General features: G+C 36.5%; 1 long non-coding RNA gene across 1 annotated transcript; it reads right to left on the reverse strand.

Moving 5' to 3' along the window:
* Window positions 1–699: 699 nt before the first annotated feature.
* LOC139438638 (uncharacterized) lies at window positions 700–24,304 on the reverse strand. The gene is made up of 4 exons (XR_011648285.1): window positions 24,078–24,304; window positions 4,481–4,557; window positions 3,446–3,599; window positions 700–1,249 (listed from the first exon to the last, which is right to left on the reverse strand). It is a non-coding gene; the product is annotated as an uncharacterized lncRNA (long non-coding RNA).
* Between the last annotated feature and the right edge of the window lie 209 nt (window positions 24,305–24,513).

Below are 24,513 nucleotides of genomic sequence, written 5' to 3' on the forward strand. Positions count from 1 at the left end.
GACTGATGTAAATGTAATCAACTACCTATGATTTACCACTGCAGTAAAGTCAATGGTGACTAAAGTCCATAAATGCCTTTGTATTATAGTTAGCCCAGTGCTTGCTTGACCAAATAACTGGGCATGATTACCTGGCCAAGTTCACACATTAGTCTAACAATCACACACATCCAAAGAAATCGATTAGTTTACAAACATAATCTTTCTCTTTTTTGAGATTCATACAAAAATGCCAGACTGCCACAAGTAGTAAAAAAAAGAATGATTCAAATGAACAGAATAAAGAAAGGAAAAGAGGAAGAGAAGGACGGAGGAAGGGACGAAGAGAGGAAGGGAAGACTGCAGGAAGGCAGGAAAATATTTTATTAGAAGAATCAGAAAGATAAAGATATTCTGGAAAATATATTTTTTTTCTAGAAGGTAATATTTCATAAAAGCAAATAGAAAGGTATACCTCCCCAAATATTCTGAATTATTGAGGAAGCAAACTTATTTCTCCTCATGGGGTTATTCTGCTTAGTTAAACTCATGAAGATATTTAACATAAAAAACTTCACAAAGTACAAAATGTGTTGACACTATGGAGGTCTTATTATGAAGCCAAGCATTTTTAATTATTAAAATATTAGACCACTAAAAATATTAAATTGAGATATCAGAGAAATTCTACCTCTCTAAGAAAGTTTAGATATACAATTTTAAACATTCTATTTGGAAAATACAGTACCCAACCCATTTTAAATGAGAAATGATCTAATATGTCATGTGCTTGGTCAGTTTCATAAATGCTCTATGTGAATACGGACTTGAAAGTAGGATTTCTGGTATTGCAACAGTTTGCATTTTATTGTTATTGTTTTTTCTTTTAACTTTAAAATCGTTATTATATGACTGTGATTGAATTGGATCAGAAATATTTAGTCCCTTTGGTTCTACATAGGCAAATTCAACATCATTGACAAAATTAGAACAACTCCCGCCTCATTGTACAAATAAAAGTATTGAGTGTTCAGTCTCAGAGTCAAACTCAGTCTTCTTAACATTTAGTTTGAATTTGTACATTACAGTACCTTGTTAACTTTGGTTGTGCTATTTGGCACAGAATTATTTCTCCATACTCCAATAAAGTTTAAACAGATCTCTTGACCTGAAACAGTTGCTCAGTTTTATCAAGTATCTTGTCTGTTGCAGGAGTCTGGTTGGCTTCTTTGTATTTTTTGTTTGCTTTTCTGTAATACTGGACCAAATACTGAAATGAGAAAGGCAAAGTGAAGATACTTAGTTGTGAACACACACAACCACACCTCACAAAACATTCACTTCCAGTAATGGGACAAGATGAGTGTATTTTGAGCCATCCCCAAACTCACGTCAGGTGTCTAACTTCTGCCTATGGCCTGTTCTCAATACCCCAGGGACAGACCAAGTCCCTCCTGCACCTGGCAAACATACAACATTAGAGGTGGCATGGAGCAAAAAAGGAAAGTGTTTTTTTTTTTTTCCTTTTGAACCCAGCTGGCAATCCACATACTCTTTGAAACAAGAGGATTGATAGCCCATGTAATTTTAATCCAGGTTAATATGCATTTTTAATAAAACTGCAGATGCTGTTACTCATACATGTCCAACTCTGTATTTTCACTCTTTGCTCAATGTTGGTTCTCACAATTATTGTGGGAATGACTGTCTCATAAAATGTGTAGTCCCTTAATGAAAGTTGGTTTTTGAAACTTTTTCTATTTCCTATGCTTGAATCAAACCCTAAAAACATTAATTACTTCTGCAGACTATATATCCCAGTTTCTTATAAGGAAGCCTTATAAGGCAGCCTTGGCCTTGCTCTTTCAGCATTCACCTAAACTCTCTTCCCTCCAGTTCAACATTTCCAGGGAAAGAATCCGGTGTTGACATTGGTTCTTAGTAAAGGCTCTCAGAATAATTTGTGATTCACAGGAGCCTCTGCTCATTTCAAACTCTGCTCTCTTAGGGTATTAATATGTGTAATATATTCTAATTCACTTGTACTAGTAATGAATTTAAGGGATGTGCCATAGTGAAGAGCATACACTTCCTACCCTGAGGTTCAATTTAGAAAAGTGAGAGAAAGCTGAGAGCTCCTGCTTCTAGGTATACTATAAGGACTGACACCTGAGAACACCTATGGCAACATGATTAGCATTTTTCCAGAAAATTCTTTCTTAGAAAGATTACACTGACTGTAAAGTAATACATAACTTTACTGTTTGATCCAGGAGATTCCTGAAAACCAGTTGTTTTGAAGAAGAGATCAGGAAGCGGATGTGATTCAATTGATAGGACCTCTACCTACTGTGTGGGAGGACCTGGGTTCAATCCCTGGGGCTTCCTGGCAAAAAAGAACAAAAGAAGGTGTGCCTGCCCAGCCAGCCAGTGCCTGTGAGGTCAGCCGAGTGACAGCGCAGCTAGCCGAGTGCCCACATGATGAGCTGAATGCCCATGTGACTGCCCACATGGTGAACTGAGCGCCCACATGAGTACCTGCGTGGTGAGCCAGTGCCCGCAGTGGCAAGTCAAGTGCTCATGCAGCAAGCTGAGTGCCTGTTTAGTGAGACAGTGCCCGCACAGTTGGGTCACGCAGCGAGAAGATGACACAAAAGAGAGAAGAAGGGGAGAGTTGGGGTGAAGCACAGCAGCACTAGGAACTGAGGTGGTACAATTGACAGGGAACCCCTCTTCACATAGGAGGTCCCCAGGATCAAATCCAGGTGAATCCTAGAGGAGAAAGACAAAAAGGGAGGACAAAACGAGAAATAGACACAGAAAATCACCCAGTGAATGGACACAGGCAGCAAAAGCAACAGGGCAGGGGAGGGAGAGGGAAGGGGAAAAAAGAAAAAAGAGGTGATTCTTTGGGGCAAATACCCGATATTGTGGGATTATAGGTTGCTCACCTGGGCAAAAGAGAAATTGACCAAACTGTTGTTTACTTTTTAAGACTCTTTGCAAGAACCTTACCTCTCCAATCTAAAACTTACCTTATCAATCCAAAAATATTATAATGCAAAACATGCCCAATCCCATCTTAAACTATAGAGCGCAGATTCCCAAACATATAAATGTCAGTCCCTGACCTTCTCCTTCTGAGATACACAAGCATGATTTTCTAAAGAGGGAGCTGTCCCTTACTGAAGTATTCCAAAGATCTTGGTTTGTTTGGGCAACAAGTTATTTTCATGTCTTCTGGGAGAGTTAGCAGGCAGCACAAGGAACAAGGCAGCTGTCCCGAGTGTGGCCAGGAGTTGTGGAAAGCAACCGCTTCCTGTCAAACTGATAGGGATATGTCAGATGAACCAAAGAAAGATTCTGACAAGTCTAGCTTCCTGAGTAATGTGCATTTATTTATGGAATTTATGTGCGGTCCTAATCCTCGGTGGCGGCAGTAGGTTGAGATAGTTCCCAGCCTAACCTTTGCCTAGTCCTCATTTTGGTGGTTCAAGGAGAGAGAGCAGTTCCCAGGCTTGACATCCACACCAGCGCCAGAGGAGGGGGTTCTTTTATGGGGCATGCTTACATGCAGAAGAGTGGAAGGGAGCTCCTTTCCAAGGAATGCAGTGAATTGCCTATGAACCAAAAGAACAGGAAACAGATCTTAAAGCAACAGATGTTTTCTGTAAGGCAGGAAAGGTTTACTGATATATGGTGATTAGGACAAGATCTGCTGATCCGTCACCAGTTTACAACCAGTTCCTGAGCCTTGCCTTTTTAACTACTCAGAAATGCTACTGCAATTTGGGGGGAGGGAAGAACTGGAAAGGTTGGAGGAGAAAATGAAAAACCATATAAGCTACAGCAACTTTTTTTTAAGTATTCTACAAGCTCTTCTCTATTGAAGAAGCTCTATTGAAGCTCTTCTCTATTGAAGAGCTTGTAGGCAGAGGAAAGTGTGCTCAGGAAGAAAGTGGAAGGGGCACCTGACAGGTCTGGGGCAGGAAAAGAAGGAGATCTTTAAACCCTGAAGTATGCTCAAAAAGAAATCTCAGAAATTATTTGCCATTCAGTAATTTTCAGAGAAAAAATGTACTGCAGTAAGCATTATTGTACAAAAATCAAGGAAGAGCTGTATATACCTTCATGGAAATGAGAAATGGTGTCCAAATCTTATTATTAGTGAAAATGCAAGTTAGAGAAAAATATGTAGTGTGAGCTCATTTAGATAAACTATCTGTACAAGAACATTGACACATTTATGCAAAATCTTGGAAAAGACTAGAAAGATACATACCAAATCTATGTTACTTCCCTCTAGGGTAGCATGAAGGGTAGTTTCCATATTTTTCTTTAAGTATTTCAAAAGTGTTTTAATATTGTACATGATAATGATAATTTATTGCAACTATAATTCATCCATTTGTTCAGTATACATTGATTGGGTGCTTACTATGTAACTAACTCAAAAACTAAATCTATTCCAATAAAATATATGTAGGAAAAATATACACACCTCAATAAAACAAGTATAGAGGTTGAAGGGATACACCAATGAGCAAAATTAATATAGAATTTAGAATTTTCCAAAACCTGAAACATAGAAAAAATAGACATTCAGATAATTCATGATAATGAAGATGAAAATTCAGACAATAATAATTTGGATCACATTTGACTTCCTTGCCTTTCTTGTTCACTGACAAAAACAAGTTCATAAGAATTCATGTAACTTTGGGTCATATGGATTCAAGTTCAAGTGACTCCCTTTATTTGAATCAATAGCGTTAGTAAAAATGAATTACCCAGATTGGGTATCTTGCAGAGAGATAGTGGTTTGTGGGATTAGGATGTTTTGTATCGAATGAAGCAAGCATGCCTATTCTCTATTCCAATATAGTGTGCGGTAGGCATAAACTGCATGAAACTATCAAAGGAGTATTTCTTGGTGGCTAGGCAGTCAAGATACTTTTCATTAATGTGTCTAATAAATGTAAACTCTGATACCTTAATTAAAATATATCCAATTATTGTTACCTTTACCTTGAACTTCACAGCATGAAATAATGCCCTTGCTGGGAGTATCTCAGCCCATCTTTCTCCTTTTATTCTTTAAAATTTCCCATGCCATTCTCTGGCTTTGGAGATACTCGATAAAGGTAGGAGCTTTAGGCTGGAGTTAGCTTTCCTATATATACCATGTAGTCATTCTTCTCTAAGGCTTTGGAAAACTCCCTATAGCCAGGGGACTTAAAACTTTGGCATGCATCTTCCTAATTGCAAATGAGGCATCTTACATTCTGTCTACCTCAGAAGGAAATCTTTCTCTTTTATTCCTCACTATTTATGAAAGCATCTTCTTCACCTGCCCCACTGAGACACGGGCTTATTCTCATCATGAATTAAGATATTTACAAAAGAAAAAACAAACAGAATTGTCCATAAGTACTTTCTGCAGTTTACCCTATAGACAGCTCTGAGACAAAAGAAGAAGAAGAGGCTGGCTTTCAGGTTGTAATGGATGAGGAGAAAAAATGCAAAGTGTAACAGAGCTAAACAGCTCAACTACAATCCTGCCACTGCATTATTTAGGAATGTTTAGGATAAGGTTCACATTTGCCATCAAAGCAGTTATAAATACTGAAAAGAGTAAACAATTCTTAGTTTGGAAATATCTGTTTTGCAGTAGGGACTGTTTCTCATTCCAATCTTGAGATGTAGGCGGAATAAAGTATAAGTTTATGCTTTCTTAATCAAAGCGTTAAAGATGGAATTGAAATAAACTTCAGCAGTAATTTCTCTATAATTAAATCATCTATTTTTATTTCTCTGGATAGAATTTGAGACCCAATAAAATTTATTCAGAAACTTTAGACCCATTCTTTTTAGAGTTGAGGTTGGCTTTAGTCAAATTCTACCTTACCCAATTTACATGAACAGAGAAATGTGGCAAAAAGGTACATAAATAAGCTTTTTGGTTAATATATAAATTTAACAGGGAAGATATGTATGGAAATGCTTTTAAAATTTTCTTAAGTTGATCAATTTTCTATTAAAAGGATAGAAAGTAGGATTTTCTTTTAATTTCTCATCAAAATAATAGGTTTTGTTTAAAGGCCTCACGTAGATAAGCCTGAGATGACCTGACTGAACGAACATTTAGAAATACGTTGTTAAGCACCTGTCCCTCTAGAATTCCATTATATTCTGTTGACGTAACATGTCTATGTCCTCACTATGGTTTTATCAGTTAAAAAAAAACATATCAGCCATTGTCAGGTTGGTTTCTGTTTTTTGTTTGTTTCTTTGCTAAAATTGTGGTAAGTGATTTTGTTTGTTTTAATATATTCTGTCACATTGGATAAATGACATTCTTTCCACACCACAATTGCTTATCTGTCAGGAGGGGGAGTATAATACAGATGGAATAGGAATAGGTATTTGCAAGTATATTATAGTTATGGGGAGAAATCATTTTTAATATAGTACTTTCCATAATCCCTCCACATAAAATGGTTTTAAAACTAATTTTGCATTAAACATTGCTTTTTCCTCCAATAATTTTAACCATATAAGATAATGATATGTTAATATATTTATTAATTTACTTATTCATTGTCTCAACCATTCAGTGACCATTTTTGAGTGTTTTTTGATACCAGACAATTTTATAAGCACCAAGGATACAATGAATAAAATACAGGTAGTCTAAATATTTCATTGAATTAGCAGTGTTGTATATATTGGCAGGAGGAAACATACAAAGGGATTCATTTGTATGTGGTGAAAGATCTCAAATGACCCCACAAATGAAGGATATAATTCTAAGTTGTGATAACATTAGAAGGAAACATACATGGTATGATATAAGATTTAAGGAATAGCCTGATTTGATTTGTGTGCTTAGAGACACCTAGAGGATGAGTTCAACAGATGATGTGTTAACAGAGGAATGCTTTAAACAAATTAGGCATATATTAAGGTCTTAAAGCAGGAAAGAGTTTGAAACATTCCAAGATCTGAGAGGGGATCTTGACTGAGAGTTTGAATTCCAAGGGAGAAAAGGAAGGGAGTCAATGATGAGTTGGTAGGAAAAAACAAACTGTGGTGCCTACAATGGCTTTGAAATTTTCTTTTCCTACCTTGGGAAGCCATTTCAATATATTAGCAGGGGAGAGTGACGTGATCAAAACTGCATTTTTGAAAGGGTCCCTCTGAACTCTTAAAGATGGGGATGGAGTCAAGGAGACAAAAGCAAGGAAACTAGTTGGTGGTTCCTGATTGCTTAGGGGGAACATGGTAGCAGAAATAGACCTAGTGATAGAGATGAAAAAGTAGGATTTGCTTTCTGATTGGAGGTGATATTAATAATATTTAGTGGGTTAGATGTAAGGGCTTAAAGGGAGTGAAAGACTCACAATCATGTCCAAGTTTTTTATATGAATAATGGGGGTGGCTGAAAGAAAGGAAGAACACAGAAGTTAGGGGAGAATTAAAGATGAGGAAACCCAGAGTACAGTCTTAGAAATGCTACATTCCAGATGTGTAGATGGTATTCAGAAGAGATTTTAGGGTGAGGTTGGTTGTGTGTACAAATGTACACAACTCCAACATTTGGAAGTCTGGTAGACAAAGGAAGAGAGAGAATAAAAACATGCACTTGATTGATCTATCTATCTATCTATTTATTTACACAAAAATCGTATTTAAGCCAACAGTCACAAATTCAAATTTGTGCCAGAGCCATGCAGATGAAGCAACACTTCGCAAGACAATAGTTACTGGGCTGCCTGTAGTATATTGTCTTCTGCCCAGTATCAGAACTTTTGAAAACACTGTTTTAAGTAACACTGAACTAAAAATATATTGTTTTTTTTTAAGATTTTTAAAAAAATTTCTCTCCCCGTCACGCCCCCCAGTTTTCTGCTCTCTGTGTCCATTCCCTGTGTGTTCTTCTGTGACCGCTTCTATCCTTAATCAGCAGCACTGGGAATCTGTGTTTCTTCTTGTTGTGTCATCTTGTTGTGTCAGCTCTCCATGTGTGCAGCGCCATTCTTGGGCAGGCTGCACTTTCTTTCGCGCTGGGCAGCTTTCCTTACGGGGCGCGCTCCCTGCGCGTGGGGCTCCCCTATGCGGGGGACATCCCTGCATGGCCCGGCACTCCTTGTGCGCTTTAGCACTGCACATGAGCCAGCTCCACATGAGTCAAGGAGGCCCGGGGTTTGAACTGCTGTGGTAGGCGGATGCCCTATGCATTGCGCAAGTCTGCTTCCCTATATATATTCTTAACTCTTTTAGTATGCTGATGATAAGTTTGAGAATTTTGATTTAAGCCAATGTCAATGATTTACTCTTTTTCTGCATTCTATTTTACCTTCTATGACTGTCCTGTGTTGCAACATAATAAAAGATAAGGTGACAATTAGGCTATCTTTTAGTTTTGTTTTATATTTGTTTGTGTTTACCGTATGGATATTTGCAAACTGCATGCCATTTGTGTTCAATGATTTCTTGACTTCTCCCAGCCAATATGACTTCAAAGAATTTCTCTTTTTCCTTTTATGGCAGTTAAGGTGTTTTTTGTTTGTTTTTTAACTGTTCCTTTTGATGACTTGCACATTGATTGACAAATGTAAACTTTCTTCCCAATTTCTATAGCACATCATGGCAAGCAAGGTTATTTATATCCTAATCATGTATAGTATAATAACCCTGAATACATTTTGATGTTTGAATTTTAATTATGTCTGTAATATTTACTTTGATGTGAATGTGTTTTCTCAAAAAGATCAAGGTTTAGAGTAAGTGGCCAATTTGGTAAAATAGACTTTTCATTATTTTAAAAAATTATTTATTGCATTTCTACAATGTTCAAGGGACTTCAATTTATGTTTAAGACTCAGGCACCATGCAATGATCACACAGTAAGATAGAAGCAGCATTTACATATTTTATCTTGCTCACAGCTTTCTGCTTACCCATATGATGTTGCTGATTCAACCACAACATATAGATGCTATGTGCATGCCTGCCTTTACCATTGTCCATTCGTTAATTGTGCAGCAAGTTGCTGTATGGTGTCTGGTGGCAACACAGGCTCAGGCACAACTAAGACTTTCAGTAAATGCCCAGTTTATTTCTTACACAAAAAGGGTTTAAAAGAGTGGAAAAGAGATCCCATTGCGGATGGTTTCCCAGGGTTTTTGGGTTGCTGGAAGACAGCTCTGCAGGTCCCACTGTTGTAGAATTTGAGAGAGGTTCAATTATTTGCGTATAGAGAGGCCAGGACTCAGGAATGATTTTGAGAAGGAAAAATGGTTTATTGATGGCCGGCCGGAATCGGGAGCCTTCCGTTTCAATCCCAAGCCCAGAACAAGATTTTTGAGTCCCTTTTATACAGAGAGGAAAGGCCAAATGGTCCTTTTGTTTCAGTTCTCAATAGGCTTGAATTAGCATATATATCTTCCACATCTTAGGTAAGCTTTTAGCATGGACCTCAGGTATTCTATATAAGCTTTTAGTGTATTTGGTTTGCATTTCCCCTGAATACTTAAACTTTATAGACCTTGCATTGTTAAACTGTTTCCTGGGACTGGAGTCCTTGCCATGGTCACCAAGGGCAGGACTGCAGCCTTTTATCATCCCACACTCACAAGTCACAGATAGTTTAGGTTATCTCTGAAGAGACAAAGAGCCTCCCACCCATAGCCCACATCACCACTTCACATATAAGAGGAGAGAGAAATTTGTCCAAGGATGAGGTATTTATGTTCTCCAGGGGGAAGGGGACCTGCTACTGAGCAAAACCATGTATCAAGCAATCTTTGTACAGAGTTCTTGCCCTGTTAAACATCTGGAGCTGCTGGTTCCTTTTTTGGGATTAAAGGTAACATCAGGTCATTCCATTAGACCCTAAATCTTTCCTGAGCTGTGAAGTGGAAACATACTGAAACATCTGCACACAAAGAAAAGGACAGGGGACTGCAAGGACCAGACAATAGCTGCTAGGTGTGTCTGTGACTCCCCAGCATTAAATCCATTTTTATTGAGGAGCATATGTGGCTCAAGCAGTTGAGTACCTGCTTCCCATATGGGAAGTTCTAGGGTGGGTTTTCCCAGTGCCTCCTGAAAAATCAAAAGCAAACAACAAACAAAACAAATGAAAAATGAAAAAATCAACTCAGGGAAGCTGATGTGGCTCAATGATTAAGTGCCAGCTTTCCACATGCAAGGTTCTGGATTAAACCCCAGTTTCCTGTACTTTGTATATATATATAGAGAGAGAGAGAGAGACAGAGACAGAGACAGAGACAGAGACAGAGAGACAGAGAGACAGAGAGAGACAGAGAGAGACAGAGAGAGAGGATCTAGAACGTGCAGAGTAAAGTGTTGCTTTCTTGGAATATGCAAATGAAAGTTCCATGGCCACTTTCAAGGAGAGAGGTCATATTTTGATACATAAATATGAGTCAATGGAATATATACATTGTGTATTAAGTCTGGTGGGAGATTTGAGAGTGTCTTATTTAATGTGGGATGGGAGATGGCAATGGCTCAAGAAAATTTGGGCCTGGGAAGGGGTAAAGTTAACCTTCATTATCATTAAGATAGTCTAAAAATAAAATGGGCTTGGAAGAGAATTTAGACAAAAGCAAATACTTTGTAATGATTAACTGAACCAGAGAACACTAAGGCAATAGAACAAAGAAGAACGTCACGTAATTATTTGTTATATAAAAATTAGAAAATGCATTTCAATTCATATATCATTAAGAGCAACATCATCAAACATTAATTGGTGTTAATTTTTGTGGGTCACTGAAATAATTTGTTGATATTTGAAGTTCAATGCCATGGGATACATAACATATCCTTATAGGATGGAGTGAGGCTAGGCTGTTTAAATTAAAAAATGTATATCATGTCTAGCATATTAAAATTAAATTATGTAGACATAATATGATAGTCTGATAGTCTTTTTTTCTGAAGACTTCAAAGAGTTACATGTCTTTTCCTCTAAAAATATATGCTTTACGTTAACATGGAAGAGTTGGAAATTTTCTCTTTTGATTTAAATGGTTAGAGAAGTATCATATTTGCAAACAATATGTTTGATAAACACTTCCCTTTAATTATAACTTAACCCATTTGGTTTCAAATATACACGTTATTATTCAATAAGGCTTATAGAGTGGTCTAGTATATATTAAAAACTAAGAAGACAAAAATAAATGAGGCATGTTCTCTAGATTTAGAGGCTTGCAATCTAATCAGAAAAGTAAAAAATCTTAATTTTTTCAAGTTACAAGAGCTTTAGTTACAATTTAGTGACACTGTTGATGACAGACAGCAACTAATGCTCATGGAAGTCTTGATGTGCTTTATGCAATGCGGCCATTTGCTCTGGAGGTTGAAGTAGGAGTAGGAGTTTGTCAACCGAAAATCAAGCACACAGCAGAAATGCATGAAAATGGAGATATACATAACAGTACTACTTGCAGTTTGGCCTAGTCAAAATGTAGGATATGCTAATGATAGCAGAAATGCAGCTCAGGGCTCAGGCCAGATTATGCATGCCTTAACACACCATAAATATTTTGATTAATTCAATTCCATCTGCAAAAATTTGGTTGTAGTGAAGATATCATAAGCTTTTAATTCTGTGCTTATATGGTTTTGTCTATTTTAATTATTTGAATATTCAAGACATTCTTTTTAAAATCAATGCTAATTCCAAATATTTTATTTATCTCTTTACATTTAAGAAGCCCTTTCTATATATAATTACATTATAATTCTTTACCTTCTTCCCTAATTGTATATCCCTTGAGACTTATCCAGTATCAGGACCACATGCAACATCACCATGAAGATTATTCCCAGATATACATAAATGTAGCACAAACAAATGCACCCTGAAATTGCACTGAGCTGACTTTGCACTGATTGGTAGAACAGTGAACCAGGGAATTCAATTCAGGAAAAGAATCTTCTCACAACCACAGAGAGTAAAGTGGAATCTCTAAGTACTGTGATCATTTAGCAAAGGTCAATAAAATGTATGCAATAAAGTCTCATATTTGAACAAAATGATGTCTTAGTGTAATTTTCTTATACATATTCTTTTCAATGAATCCTAACATATGACAATCTTTTACAGGGACCAACACCAAAATTATTTGTAATATAAATATATATATATTGCATACCTATATATATCCTGTATTATATCCTATTATATATATATATATTCATCCTACATGTATGTTCACATTACTTTTTATAAATGTATAACTTTTATTTTCATGATATATCATTAATAAATTACACTTTTATTTCAAGGAACAATTACTGATTTTGTAATATATTTTATCATCATCTATTTTTTACCTGTATTAGAATTATAATTTTTAGTGTGTTAGATGATCATGACATATTTTCGACATTAAAAAGGCTACTTATTCTCACACTTTTGCAAAATTATAATTTTAAATTATTCAATCTTTATTTGTTGAAAGGATTAGTGATATCCACTTAAATCCTCTCCCTTGTTTGAAAATGACATTCTGATATGTCAGGACTAGAACAAATGTGACTTTTCTAAGAAGCATGCAATGTAAGATAAAGACAAAAAATGATAGGTGCTTATCTATGAACTTAATGAAATAATGTTAAGCAATGAAGTGGAACTCTGTCATGTGAAAGGGAATATGATAGTTTTCCTCTCCTCATCTTGACCTCCATTCTGACACTCTGTAAAGCAAAATAGAAAGCTAGCACTTGGACACTTTTTATCTTTCCACCATCACACTCAGGGTCAAAATCAAGAGTTACCTTCTCTTTTATGGTTGCATCTTCTTGAGGAACATAACCAGGCAAATACTGTAAAATCTAGAACAAAACTTGTTTCATTATATACTTGAGCACATCAATAAATAAAGAATTCTTGTGGAATAGAAGTTAAAGTGATTAATTAAAGAATTAAACTGATTAATTAAAAAGCATGCCTAATACAGAAATCAAGTTCAAAATAAGCCCACTGAGCCCATTTTTACCCAACAAAGCAGCATAAGCTTTCTCGTCAATCAATTCTCCTCCATCCTTAAAATCCACTATACATATTGGAAGTAAATGCTATTCATAAGGGTCTTTCCTTTCAGGAAATGGCACCTTTTCCAATAGGAATATAAAGTTAGCTTTGGAATAAACTACATCTGGTATTAAAGACATCAGAGGGATCAGTAAAGCCTCAAGTGCAGTCTGCTAAGACTGGGGATAGATACCCAGCTGCCTAAGTCAGTGTTTTGACCTACAAGAGCCCAGACCTCTGTAAGTAAATATGCAGTGACATTGTGATGCAATCTAGTAGGTACTGTTCCAGAGAAATGTCAAATCAGGTCAAAATGAACAAGTAGGAGTAGCACCCCCTCAGTCTTTCCTGGAATAAAATAAGGGGCTTTTCAATGAGCAAATGAAAAGATGAAATTCTGTACAGGTTCCTAGCTTGTCAAAAGAATCCCCCATTGCATATCCATTTAGTTAGAAAGCATAGAAATCCTCATCTCTGTTACCTTCTGATTTTGGATTCTAATGGGCCATATGGTTCCCAATTCTTCTGTACGTAACTTAATGCCTTATGCAATTAAGAGGGCATATGCTTCCTGTACAAAACCACTGTTAGAGTTTTGCATGTCAGAAACCAACATGGACCCAATTGTGATATTAACTTTAATCTGCTGCCAACCAACTTTAAAATTGCTTAATAAAATTCAGAGAAAATGATGACACATCATATATAGATTTCAAGATATTCACAAACGTTATTCTAGCTTATTCTTAAACTGTCTGCTTAGGAACACTTCACATCATGTTATACTCCATGCTCCTCTTTCTATCAATAAGTCTTTTATTGTGACAAATTGGGAAGAAAGCAGGCAAAACTAAAATAGTCTTGAGGATCTTTTTACTATTTTTATAATTTATGTACTCTATAACAACATTCCAGCCAGTAATTTTTAAATATGTCACCAGGAACCAATTATTATTATTTTTCTATCATCCTAAAAAGTACAAAGTACTGCAGGTATATGGTCAAAGGAATGTGACTAAGCTGTGTACTTTTATTCATAAAGGAACCAGTAAAGTATATGACTTTTTTGTTTCATATTTTGAGAATTCATTTTGATCTTCACAAATAGTTACAGAATCAAGACCCTCATCTCGAGTCTTCATTCTGCTTTGATGAGCTGGAAGCAAGGTCTTTTTCTTTCCTTTGTTCTGCTAAAAACACCATAACAGTCATAAGAAAATACTGATTTCTAGTAAAACGGTAATTGTCAGAGAGCTTGTCAAGGGGTTAGTTGGTAGGACTCTGCACATTTCAGAATGCACTGTAGGGAGTGGGGCAATTTGAAAGTTCACACACTACTTAGCGTAAAAAGCATTGTGATGGGTGCATGAGTGTATCAACCACCTTGCATCTGTTGGGGAGGTGCATGTGTTAGATTTTACTTATGATGCTAATTCTGCCTCTCTTCTTTATACTTACATTTACCCTGCAACTTTTTAATGAGCTCCCTGCATGGGTGAGGAGAACTGTTCCATCAGTTGACTCTGGGCTTGACCACGTCACTTGTTTTGGCCTAAAGAATGAAGTGGAAGTAACTGTGTGCCAGTTCTGAGCTTAGTCCCCAAGATGCATGTTTCGACAGATTTCTTGTACTTCTGCCATTGCCAGAGAAGGATGCTCCTGGCAGCCTACTGGTCCTAGGAGAAAAAGTAGAGATATGCAGAGCAGAGACAACCCAGATAGGTTAAGGGAGCTCCACTGAGATCAGCGAAGCTGCATAGATGCATGAGAAATACTAGTTTCTTGCTTTAGGGTACAGAGTTTGGGGCTATTACGTCTTGCAGCTAAAGACAGTTAGTTTGCACTTGAGGTGCCCTAAATAGAAATCCTTTGCCAGAGGTGGCTGTTCAAGTTTTTCAAAGATCCTTATTGAAATCTATAACAGAGGTTTTGTTCATGAGCACAATGGTTGCTAAAAATAATTTTTTAATTAATTAAATGAGCAGTGTTGAAGATATGGGACTCGTTCCACCACCATAATTATTTGGGAATACCACCCTTGCAGAAACAAAGTCTGGGGATCCAGCCAACTGAGCAGGCTAGCAGCCTTAGGTCAGGGCTAGGGATGTGTTCTCCCTACCTCATGCAGGACTATGTCTCCTGATCTGCCTCTATCACTATCTGGTCAGGGCATAAAAATATTGCTCTATGTACCTTGGTACAAACCTTCTGTGAAAAGTGCTGGGCAGAGTGCTGTAGGACAAAGAAAAGGACCTTCTTAAAATTATAAAAAAAATAAAATAAAATAAGGATTTATGACTGATTTAGTGCCTGCTTGTTAATAAATAGTTACCTGTTTGGCAAATTGTTCTAAGACTTGCTTTCCTTTGAGGTAGTCAATAATGCTTTGCACTGACGACTTCTGGCCCTTTGCCTTCCATAGCACCGGATAGGATTGCAACTTCACACCCTTGGTGTTTGAGGTTCGTGAGTTGGGAGAGTCACTTCTTGACATTGCATCTAATTGCTGCCACAAGACCTCCCAGGGCACTTTGCCTTTGCCCTCTGCTGTGGCAACAGGCCATGTTCCAGGTAATTGCTGTTCTGTTAGCCTGGGCCCCAGAGTGAGGGGGATTAAGAAATATCAGAGCCCTCAATTTCCAAAGAACATAAACCTTTGTTATTGTATCCTCTGAGAGTTGTGCATTGTTTCTTACTACAGCGTAGCCTTGGCTCATACACTGCTGGGTAGCATATTTATCAGGAAGAGGAGATACAGTGCTCACCTAATCACCTCCAGTAAATGAGGCAACTGAACTTGACAGTTTTCGAATGACAATTTGGTGAAGAAATATTTCTTTACCATTGTCTGTAATACATTTCCCTCCACTTGGTTGAAAATAACCATTGAGTCTTTCTTTACCGAGAATGGCCTGACTAGGGCTCTAATTCTTTCTGGGTCACTAACAGATTGTCTTAAATAAGATGGCTGACTTCTTATGACTGGGTACTACTCTGAAAAGTGGGAAGAATATCCGCTTTAGATGACTCATGGTGGTTTAGGAGTAAAAAAATGCATGTTGTGGATAAGTATATTTTTGGTAAGTTAGGAAAGTTAAATACATTTAGGATATTTTCACTTTAACTTTGTCTCAGCAAATACTCTGGGCCAATCCTGGTGAGAGTCTTTGCACCCCAGCTGGAAAACTTCACCAGCTCACAGGAAATGGTGAATCCCAGAAGCTTTTCACCTCAGGGCTACTGAGACAGGAGACTGGAGGATTTACTGAACATATGCATAATGCATTTCAATATGTTTTTCTTGCGGGTGATCTCATTTAGTCTTCCTGCAGTACTCTGCCTTACGTATGAGTGTTTCTCTGAAGGATTCTTCATGAGCAATGGAAAGTTAGGTTCAGTAAATTAGCCAAGACCACACAATGAGAAAATTTAGAAGAACTTTGACTCCAAACCAATTTTTTCCCTCCACATGTCATGCCATTATTCTTTTATAAGCTACCTTGTCATTATAGCTCAAGAATAGGTTCAATCAGTGATTCAACAGTATCAACAAAGGTTAAAGGTTTTTGTGTTTTGGGTTTTTTTCTCCTTTTTCCTTTTCCTTCTTTTGTTTTAATGTCTGTTCTCAAGCCTTCAAGATGGCTGCCAGAGTTACAGACATCATATCCGGGCAAGGCAATGAGCTTTAGCAAAAGAGGCCATACTTTCCAGTGACTTATTTTTTAAGAGTAAGTCAACCTTTCCCAGAAGCACTCTTTGCAGATACCCTAAGCCCTCACTGACCTGTATCATATCTTATACTCATGCCTCAACCAAATAGATTGAATTAGAGTTTCTGCTTGAGGTTGGGATAGAGTCACCATCCCTGAAGGATATTTATCTAAACAAAAAAGAAAGGTAAACATTCACAGTGTATGGAAGCAACAAAGACCTCTACAGCATTTGAATTTGTTTCCATATGACAGCTTCTCTTTTCTGCGGCCACTCCTGAGAAACTCATGAGAGTATGACTGTGTAGGATATGTCTACAGGAGAGGGGAAAGAAAGGAGAATTGATTTTCATATTGTTATTTTAATATTGTTGGATTCATCAATCTCAGAGAGAGAGCCTTCTATAAAATTAGGAATGCAATTGGGAAAATGCATTTGGTTTCAGGTGGCAAAGAAAATAGTGACTACTTTGTATTTCATTCCTACCCAACTTACTTGTTTACCACATTACTTGTTTTCTCTCTTTTGCATTATTTACAATTTTTCCATCTTTAATCTACAGATAATACCTTATTTCATTTTGTAGCCCACACAGGACAATATTGTCATTATAAGTTTAATATGTTCCCCCATTAGCCATGGTTATGTATTATCAAATATAGTATGTTATTAAGAGAAAAATCACTTTGGGCAAGAAGAAGCATATGTGCAAATGTGTGTTACGGAGGAGGGTAGTGGTTGGGGAAGAACCCAATCTCCTCAGACTGAAGAGCAACATTCAGAAGACTTTCAAGTTGCTGCGGGAAACAATGAAAGGAAGGAAACATTAGTCAAGGGTGAAAGGCACCATATGTCCTCTACCACCTAGGCACAACAGGGAGTCAGCTTAATGGCTATCTTAATGCACCCTGCTGTGAGCAGGTACTGGAGGACATATGGCATATTTCACCCTGAACTGTGAATTTCCTGAAACAGCTGTAATGTTCTTTTAATGTAGTTTGTGTGGGCTATTCTATATAAGCAGAGATGTTTAAAGCATCCCCCTTCCTCCCACTCACAGAACGAAAGGACATTTATACATTGTTAATGTATGCTTCTAATTATTGACTTTTTCCCATTTTGAAATCCTTATTTGCCCATCACTTTCGCTTTTCCTCTCTCCCTTTCTCTGCAAATCTATTTTTTTTCTTTCCATTTGTTGATCCTACTTTCTCTCCCTCTTTCCTATGTTTCTTTTTATTAAAGGGTTGGGAGGGAAAATTTCATTCATGTTGTTTTTAAAGTGACAACTTGCATATCAAAATAGATATTTTAAAAATGTTAAATAAAATATGGAGCCCAGTCCCAAATATTGGATTTTAAATATATTAGTAAAAGTAGAAAACTGTTCATATTCTCATGAAGAGTCATTTTTCCACTTAGGGACAGTTTATGTGAGTTCTAAATTCAGCACAAGTTCTGATTTGCAACCTTTGATTTAGAAAGGGTTTAATGGCATCCTTAGATGAAAAAATACAATAAAATAATAAAAATACACCAATTCTGAGAGTGAGAAAAAATATCTGCATGAAAGCAGAGTGGTCAATAAATTATGACAAAATTTTATAAACCTATAGTCAAAAATATGGATGAAAGACTTTCAAGGAAACATGTCTACTCTGAAATTTATTTGGCATAGATATAACTGCTAAAGAGATAGTTCACCTAAAATCAATGCAGATGATTAATAGCTCAGTTAAGACACATATATCACTATCTTGGAGAATATTTATTTCTCAAGGCTTGTTGGACAAATATTAAAATTTGTAGCACTAAATGAGGACCCAATTAATTGCTTACTTAAATTAATATGACACAGAAAGTTAAAAAAATAATGCCTGTTATAATGTAACAGACCACCAATAATGCACTTTCATATGAGGATATTTTATTATAATTTAAATCATAATAAATGACAGAACTACCTCATTTTAAATGGATTTACCTAAATTAAATATATATTTCCGTTTCAGCTTGCTAAAAGCTGCTGGGAGCAATATACCAAAAATGCTTTGGCTTTTATAATGGGAATTTATTAGGTTAAAAGCTCACAGTTCTGAGGTTGTGAAAATGTCCAAATCAAGGCACCAGCAGAGATGCTTTTTCATTGAAGGTCGGCTGCCGGTGATCCTGGACTCTGGCCATGTGGCAAGATGTAATGGTGCTCTCCAGTATGAATCTTCGCGTTCTCCTCCAGGCTCACTTTCTCCTTAAGCTCAGCTCTGGGCAATCAGGCAATATGGCTTGTTTCTCCCCTCTCCTCTGGGCCTCACCTTTTTCATCTTCTCAGGGGTCTCTTTGCGAGGCTCTGTGTTCTGCTAGTTCCAGCCTCTGGCCTTTAGGACCTCTCTCTCAACTTCTCAGGGTTTCTCTGTTTCTGTGGCTTTTTTCTGTGTGTTTCTACTTTTAGTCCTCCATTTATAAAGAAATTCAACAAGAAAACCAAGACCGACCTGGGTCATGCCTCACTGAAGTAATCCATTCAAAGGACCCCCAAATGCTTCAACTCCAATCAAATGGTCCCCCCACCCCCAACAGGAATGGATTAGCTCTAAGAACATGATCTTTCCTGGAATCTGCAGAAAGCTTCAAACTATCTCATATATTTATATATGTGGTTTTGTTCAGAAAAAAATATTGTTTCATATCTTTCTTGTTTATGGAGGGAGGTAACTCTTATCCCTCTTTAAAGATTCAGAAACTGAAATGCTCCCACTATGCTATTAGAAGCAATCGTTATTAGCATGACCAAATCTCTGTTAATAACTCAGAGTTCTTTGCTTTTGATAATAAGTGTTACTGGATAGGTACAGGTCAGGCTACAAATTCTCCTAGGCATTTTTGTTGGTGAAAAGGGATTCTTCGACCACAACATATGCTCTAACTACATACAGATAGCTTAACATCAGTCAAATGGTTTCCCCTAAGAGTTAAAACATTAAATCTAAACTTTACTACCTTGTAATTTATAATGCATGATGGCTAAGAAAAGTTTATTTTTGCTCAACTTTTGATAAAAGGATTAACCAGTAAAACTAAGCAAAAGAAATATAATATGGGGGTCTACTTAACTAGATGTATTTCTTGGTTGGCATAAGAATTTTTAAAGATTTGTATAAATTCTTTAAGACAAGCAGATTTTTATGTATTCATTAAATAGAACCAAATTATCAGAATTCATTACTCAGGGTGTTTTGCTACATGAAATAACCTTTTAAAAGTGAAATTCTTACTTAACAATATTGTACTTCATTTCTTTAAGTAGCCCATGTAGATTCCCCCTCCTACTCTCTTCCTGATTCACAAGTCACTGTCACTTACAAAACTGACAGTCCTTCACAGTAAACAACATACGGGGCATAGAGAAACAGCTTTATGGAGAAGCTGAACGCCTGATTTCTTAACCTGGGTCTCTCCTAGCTAGCTATACTGACCATGGACAAATGATTTAACGTCTCGTGATTGTAATTATACAAACTATAAAATGAGTATGTATATAGAGATCAGTGCTTCTCAAATTTTAATGTATGTACAAATCAGCTGGGATCATGTTAAAAAAAAAAAAAAAAGATTCTGAATCAGTAGGTCTGGAGTGGGGCCTGGGATTTACATTTATAAATAGTTCTAAATAGCACCCAAGTGATGCTGGAGGGCCTGCCTCACTTGGAGCAAAAGAGCTCACCCAGCTTTTCATTTCTGATTGTACAACAGAAGCATCTAGGGATATCTTTAAAAATACCAATGCCTGGCTTCTTCAGACAATTGAATAAATCTCTTGATGTGGGACCCAGGAATTAATATTTTTAAAGCTACACTGGTGATTCAAATATGAAGTCAGTATTGAGCACAACTGCATGAGGTGCTACCTGGATTCTGTTCAGGCTCTACACTGACCTCAGAAGACAAGATATATTTTCCAAAAGCATGCATTGGTCATCTACAGGAGATTGGATAATAAAATGGACAATTTTTCAGATAGTGAATTTATATTATTTCTAAATATCTCTCACTGAAAGGTGCAAAAAAAAAAGTGTAATTGAATACCACCATGAGTACCAAAGGGAGATCAAGAATCCACTGAAAAAATGGTTTGGCTTGGTGCAAAATTTGTAACATGAAGCAAAGAAAAGGCAAAGGTCAAGGCCACATTTAATTAATCCTGAGAAAAGTCACATGTAATTACCAGCTGTGTGGGATAAATATCCATGTCTGTGTGCTTGTAAAGGTGAAAATGGATCTGATCTACTGTGAGTCCTGGCTACAAGAGTATGTTCAGTTACTCTTGGTTGAGCAAACAATCTTTGGTCCCATGTGACAACGTGTGTCTAGACCACGATAACTACAATTTCAAACAACTCCCATTTCCTAGCTCCCTGCCCACCCTTCTGCTTTAGTTTTTTCTTGATACTTATCACCTTCTGTCATGCCACAGTACATATTTCCTTTGTTTGCATTAAAATGTAAGAGCAGAAACTTTCGACTTATTTTCCTTACTGTTTCCATGGTGCCTGGAGCAGTGCCTAGCCCATAATATCTGTGTTAGGTAAATATTTTGTTGAACAAGCAAATAAATGAAAGAAAGCTGTTTAGAATAGTATAACTAACTAAGTATGGTACAGCAAAGTAAGAAGAAACGATAAAACATGTAATTGGAGAATATCTAACGGTCCCTTTTGTCTCCTCCTACTAGCTGGAGGAACCTTTCATATTGCTATAAGCCTTGCTTTATACGCTATGTACCTTAATTATTTCTAAAAGATTCTTTTTTACCATAATGATATACCAAGTGAAAAAGTCTAATTTAAAAATTTCCCAAGCTCCTAAAATTTTATAAATAAAATATTTTAAATGATAAATGTTCAAAGTCCTTAATTTAATTCAACTCCAGAAAACTACACTGCATATTTGTAAGGTGAACTGAAAGATCCTCAAACTATGGGGAATTTTTCCCTTTTCAGAGAAACCAAAAATTTTCAGATCAGATATTATATTTAATATTATTCTTTGAAGACACAGTTGATTCAAATACGAAATAAAACAGGTTCTTATTCTAAAAACCTAGAAGAATTTGAGGTGGCAATAATAAGAATCCAACAACGGACCAAAACAGACCTAGCACTTTTTCTGTATCCTTATTTTTGAGTCCTTATAATGGGACTATCTGTGGAGTAATCTGAATATGAATGAAAACACACTTGTTCACTTAACATTTCTAGGAATGTTGCAGTCCAGTACAATCTATGATTTTTTAATATTCTTTTGAAGTAAAAGCAAAATGTTGCAAAGGGAGACACTGGCAGCTGGAGTCAAGGCTCAGGTATATTTTTCTGACGCAATGGAATTTTGCTAGCTAAAAGGCAGGTTAAACAATTTAAGTGTTAGTTTATGTGATTATTTCTTATAGTGTTAACTGATATGCTACTTTATTGGCTTCATTTCTTTTTCAATTTCTTACTCCTTTAAAGAAGATGCAGAAGGGGAAATGGCTGACCACGGCAGCCAAATTCGTAGACCGAAAAATTATGTTTAATGGTGTTTATAATGATATTTTGGGACTTTATTTTGCCATAGTGCATTTTGACATTTAGATAATTAGAACTTGCTTTCTACTGGGTCTTACTTTCATTCTGACTTTCTCCCCCTTATTCCAAAGCCACATCTTTTGGTTTAAAAAATATAAATCAAGAGTAATTACCATTGTTTCTTGAAATACTGCTGAAAACAGACATTTGAGTTAATTTGTGTTAACTTGAGTCAATAGACAGTTCAGATAAATTGTGAATTTTACGGAAAATATATTCCTATTTGCGTTTAATAATGTGGTTGAATCAATGGAAAAAGGAGGTAACCACTTATAAAGCGCAGCCTATTTCCCCTCCATTAAGCTTAATTGCAAACATTTCAGGCACAATGGATCACTCTGCTGACCTTATGCCACTACATCTTCATCCTGCGGTCATTGTGGCTGCTTGTGGGTGCAAGTTTTGTATCTTCAATTAGTTGTGGGAAGAAAAATGTAAGCATAATTGAGAATATTGTAGGGGCCTTTGTGAATTGCTCATGAAACTGGGTGAGGAAAAAATAAAGAAAGCAAAAAGCTTACAAGAACCCTTCTGCCTACTAAAACTTTTACTTCATGGAGGTTGAAAGTGCTTTCTTCCTTTTTGGTTCTCTATATTAGCTGGATGGCACAATCATAACACCCTGAAAAACCATTTGAGGGAAACTTTAAAATGTACTTTGCGTAAACTACCATAACTATATTTTTAAATTGTTTTGCAAAGCCCAGGGCAGTTCAAAGAGCCAAGCACACAAAAGGATGAAAATTACTTTATCCGTCTTCAAGACTATAACCATCAAGTCACAAAACTAGATACTTGTGGTTGATTGTAGAAATAATGCAACAGATGACATCAAAATAAGCCAGAGCTTCCTAGTTATTAGAAAAGAAAACACAAGCCAAACAAGTAGGTTTAGGGTCATGCTACCAGAGCATTTTGAGCATAAACATGTTTTCTGAAAGGAAATATTTTAATGAGATGCTTGGCAGTAAGGAGAGTCAGAAAGCAAAGATGAGCAAAGGGATATCACAATGGTGAAATGCTCAATCTATTTTCTTTCTTGGTAGATATAATTAAAGAATGCGGTTTTAGTATCTAATTATTACCTCTTTTGACATTAATTCAGTATTCAAATCAAAAAGATAAAAATAATAGGAATTGAGAAGTGGGACTTATTTTTCTTATCTGACTATGAACAGAAATGATTGGTAATTCTAGTGCATGCATAGGTCCAGGGGACTGAAATAGGTATAGCCTTAGATTTAAACAACAACAACAACAAATGAACAAAGACAAGGGCAGAATACTTGAAATTATTATAAGCTAAAACAGACAGCCCTCCTCCTCCCCCCCAAAATATATTGCTATATGCTCAAATATGCATGCAAATGCAAAGAAAAAATCGTGGAAAGTAACAAAAGAGGTAATCAAAGAGGATGGGAAGAGAGATGATCTGGAGAGGGGAATTTTGTTGTATAACTTTAATTTTTTTTTTTTTTACCAGAAATCATGTACTAATTTTACAGCTATTTTTAGCAAATTACTAAAACACAAAAGAAAAGGAATTTTAGGCCTGTGCTGTGGAAATTGGAAAGATACAAGGTAATTAATATTCCCAAGTTTCAGGGACGGTACATCGACCAGAGAAAGCAATAGAAAAGTGAAAGCCTTGAGCTTCACAAACATTGCATCTTCATGTCCTTTGCACTTACATTTCATTTTGTCTTTTTCCACGTAGCCACGCCTTAGCAGTTAAAGTCTCTCCCCACAAATGTTTACAAGGCAAGTTCCTTCATTTCATCACAGTTCCTGATAAAATGTCACCTCCTTGGATCGTCCTTACTCCACTTTCTAACATACTGACAGTAGCCCTTCCTCCATCTAGGACCCTGATTTAGTTTCCTTCAGAGCATTAATTACAACCTGACATGGATTTATGCATTAGTTCATTGTGTGTCTTAGCACTAGCATGTAAGTTCAACAAGGGCGGGGACTTTGGCTTTTTCTTTGACCTTCTCAGTACGTAGAACAGTGCTGGGCACATAGCATTGGTCAACACATGTTTGTTGAATAAGAGAAGGAATCAATAGTCTTGTTGATGCTGGTAGAAACAAAAGCCAAATAAGGTAGAAATAGAAATAGAATGCC

This window comes from Dasypus novemcinctus, chromosome 3, assembly GCF_030445035.2.
Source record: "Dasypus novemcinctus isolate mDasNov1 chromosome 3, mDasNov1.1.hap2, whole genome shotgun sequence".
NCBI lineage: Eukaryota > Metazoa > Chordata > Mammalia > Cingulata > Dasypodidae > Dasypus > Dasypus novemcinctus.